General features: G+C 39.8%; 1 long non-coding RNA gene across 1 annotated transcript in view; it reads right to left on the reverse strand.

Annotated features, from left to right (window-relative positions):
* Positions 1 to 562: 562 nt before the first annotated feature.
* LOC119468926 overlaps positions 563 to 4232 on the reverse strand; it is an 11946-nt gene continuing 8276 nt past the window's right edge. The window contains exon 3 of the long non-coding RNA XR_005197733.1: positions 563 to 642. This is a non-coding gene — a long non-coding RNA (uncharacterized LOC119468926). The remainder of the gene's footprint in view (positions 643 to 4232) is intronic.

The raw sequence follows: 4232 nt of genomic DNA on the forward strand, positions 1-4232 counted from the left end.
CCTTTGAGCAATTCGGCTGATCTGGAAATCTTTCAGCTTCCCAGTTAGCATCCTTCATGTTCAAATCCAGGTGCCAAAACTTTTACTGCGCGACAGAACTACTGCTTAACTGCCTCTCTCACCTGCTACTGTCACTGAGATATAACTACCACCATGCTTAGAGCTACTTCAGGAAAAGGATTGTCAAGCCATATGTTACAAAGTGACTGCTACATGTCCCTTAGCTGTTTCAGTCAGTACAACTGTGAGATTTCTCACCCAGCAGCAGTTTTCAGCCCATTAGATGGATCAGTTAAACCAGGGATTTAGCTCAGGACTAACAGCACATTAGGATAATCCATATGCCTAGAGTGACCCACACACTCTACTGGGATAGTCCTGGTCTATGCGTGTTGTCAAAATACAATGATCAATATATCCACCTCCGCTGTGAAAGTTGTACCAGTTTAGATAACTATTATATATGGTCACTTGGACAATACCTATTAAAGACCAAGAGACCAGGATAAGAAGTATCTTAAAGCAAATACCCAGGATAATAGGCTTCATAGCTGACCTCACTTCCCTCCTGGCAGTTGCCAGAAATTCCACTGTTAAATCTTCAAACCATAACGTTTTGTACTTTGGTACTTATCAAAGTGTCTGAAACAAAATATTCATCCATTTTGTGAAATGGAACATGTCAAATCACAAGGCATATTGCTCATTCATACAATCAAAAAGGTACTTATGGTATCTCTGATGTTTGCAGGCATTGCGCTGGAAGCTGGGGATCTACAATGAAGCAGGTATATTTACTGTACTGAAGGAGGTAACAGGCTCACGGGACAGACTGATTTAAGGTGCAGTTTCAGTGAGATCAGTGGTATAAATCTTATGTACTGTAGGAGTACACAGAAGGGCCAATTCATTCAGCCTTGAGAAATCTAGGGAGACTTCTTGGAAAATGTGACATACAACTAAAGGACATAAAATAAGATAGAGTAAGGTTCTTTTCTACATTTTATGTGCAAAGACACATTAAGAGACCTGAAAGTCTTCAGCTTGGCTGGAGTGAGGATGGAAGGAGTGAGTAATGAGGCTGGCAGTGGGAGGAAGAGGAGTACAGGGAACATCACATATGCCACGTTAAGAAGATGGACTTTATCCTTGGGTCATGGGGAACCAGAACAAGGTTTTATATAGAAAAGTGACTTGACCAGATTTGATCTTAGAGTGGTATCTCTGGCTACCATATCATCACTATAGGTAGTATTTTTTGCTCTTATGCAAAGAAGTGGACATCACTTTTGTGTTTTATTTGAATGCTCTGAATTCACTGTGGAGAACAAAAATTCTCCTTCATCAAGTCAACCATGACTCAGCAGTGAGATACTCTGGGTTGTTTCAAGTTCCAGGGCTTAATTTTCTGGTGCCTTTACCCACACCACACTAGGCTGACCGTACCTCAATTTCCTGGTCTGCAAAATGTGGACTGTTGTAGTCACCCTTCACATAGGGTGATATGAGGAACCACTAATGAGAAGGAGCCAACTTAGAAAAAAAGTATTACAGAAATGCTTAATAAGTTCAAATAGCCAGTAAAGATTAAATGTGTGTGTTCACGTGTTCGAGTGTGCAGCAGAAGTGTTTCAACTATATGATTTAATGATGTGGAGGCTCATTTTCACCAGGGCTGTCTGTACCAGCTTCAATCTGAGGCTAGGGTGGCAGCCCTGCTCACCAATTAAGAGCAGATGGCAATCTGAAACAATCACTGCTTAAAAGTGTGTCCCTGCACTGAGACTTGGACTCACTTTTCCAAAAGCCCTTCTCTAAATCTGCTGATTCCAGCCCACAACTTATTAAACTACTTATTACCACTGAGTCTCTCCATCCCCTCTTCAGATATTTCAAGGGACCAAACATTTAATTTTAAAAGAGTTACCAATAACAATAGTCATCATTTATTGAAAGCTGGCTATGTGCAATGCATTGTTCTAAGTATTTTGCAAGCATTTTCTCATTAGTTTTTCACAAGAGAAAGTTATGATTCTTCCCCATTATATTTTTTGTCTGAATACTTTAGAGGAGATTAAGTCTGCCCATCCAGAAAGCAACAGAACTTGAATTATAACCCAGGCTTGTAAAAGTCTAGGTTTATTCTCATAACCTCTGCACTGCTCTGCTAAAAACTATTAAAAGGGCTCTGGCACTGCCATCTTCTTGCTGGTATGTTCCCACTCCTACCCATCCCTGTGGCTCATATCTTCACTGGCATGTGAAGTTGCTGTTTCCAGAATGTGAGTCAGTCAAGATAGAAAAGTTAATTTATTTTAGTGAATATGTGTCAGTGACACTATTTTTAAAAAGTACATCATGACAATTTGCACATCACATAAAATCTCTTCATTGGGATGAACCAATATGACCCTGAAAGGGAATGCATGATCTGCCCCACTGTCCATGTTCCGTCAAGAGTGCCTCAGCAGTTGATGGTTCACATCCGCATATTCAAAAGGTAAGAAAACTTCAGCTACTTTTCTGAGAAATGGATCCAACAATGGAGAGTAGAAATATTACTTAGGTAAGTTCCTTTGGGGCATAGATTGGTAAATCCTATCATTCCTTCTTGCCATATTACACATAAAAAAAAATTGATTGTGATGATTGTATTACCAAATAGTACTTTTTATAAAGAGCGTGCCAACGTTTAAAACTGAGCTCCATGCAAGTTCTCCAACTGTACTTCAGGAATTTCAGATATGATTTAAATTCATTTTTAAATAGATTTCTTAAATTATTTTAAGACTTAATTAATTATACCTAATTAATATATTTAATTACAAAAAATTAATAATTATTAATGTACCTAATTATTTAAGACTTATCTTTAAGACAATTCTAAAACATTCAAAACTAAATCAAATCAAAATTTAAATTAAATTTATGAAATCTAAAATTAAATTAAATTAATTCAAAATTAAAAGCATATTCAAATTCATACACTGCCCCACCACACACACACCCAGGCTAAACTCCAGGCTTATGTATCCAGCTGCCTACTTCATAGCCATGTTAAGTACAATGTGTCCAAAATGAAAGTCTTGATCTTCCTCACCCCTGCCTCCTGAACTTGTCTTTTCTGCAATCTTCCAAAACATCTTACTGGCAACTCTCTCTTGCCCATGTCTAGATTCTTTCTTGACTGATCTCTTCCCTCACATCTCAGATCCCAATCTAGCATCAAATGACCACTTCTGCTGACCTCTACTGCCTTCACCCTATATGGGTTATCATCATCTCTCACTGGAGGGCTCCAATAGCTTCCTAATTGATCTTCCTTAGTCTGACCTTTTGCTGTGAAAGTCCATTCTCAACCCAGCAGTCAAAATGATTCTTTTAAAACTAAGTCAGATCTTGCTTCTTAGATCACTTCTCTCAAAATCATCCAATAGGGAGTTGTCTTCTGAGAAGGCTAAAGTCCTTTCTGTGACCTACAAGACCTGGCCCACCACTATCCCTTATGCCTTGCTGAATTCATATTCCAGGACTAGCCCATCTAGTGGACTCCACTCCAACCACACAGCTCTCCTGGATGTTGCTCAGACACCCAAGGCATGTTGCTGCCTCGGGGATTTTGCACTTTGGATAGTCTCTGCCTGCTCTTCCCCAGAAAGCGGGTTTCTCTCACCTGTCTGGGGTCTTTGCTCAGCGATGACTACCCAAACCATGCTACTTAAAATTGCAATCTCCCACCTCACACTTGGGAGGTAAGAGATTCTAAATCTATTCCCTGCACTATTTTTTCTTCACAACACCAGTACCTGATAGACTATATATTTAATATGTATTTGTTCAATGTCTGCCTCCTCAACTAGAATTTAAGCTCCATGAGATAGGGATGTCGATTTCTCTATTTCTACTGCTACTTCCCAGTACAGGATGTGAGCATTGAACAAATATTTGCAGATGAGGCCAGGTATGATGTAATCCCTGCACTTTGGGAAGCCAAGGTGGGAGGACAACTTAAGCTCAGGACTTCAAGATCAACATAAGAAACATGGTGAGACCCCATTTCTACAAAAAAGAAAAAGAAAAAAGGAAGTTAGCCAGCATGGTGTCATATACCTGTGGTCCCAGCTAACTGGCAGGCTGAGGTGGGAGGATTGCTTGAGCCCATCAGGTTGAGACTGTAATGAGCTGTGATTACACCAGTGCACTCCAGCCTGGATGACAGAGTGAGATCCTGT

The sequence above is a fragment of the Cebus imitator genome, unplaced genomic scaffold (assembly GCF_001604975.1).
Source record: "Cebus imitator isolate Cc_AM_T3 unplaced genomic scaffold, Cebus_imitator-1.0 Scaffold533, whole genome shotgun sequence".
In the NCBI taxonomy this organism is placed as follows: Eukaryota; Metazoa; Chordata; class Mammalia; order Primates; family Cebidae; genus Cebus; species Cebus imitator.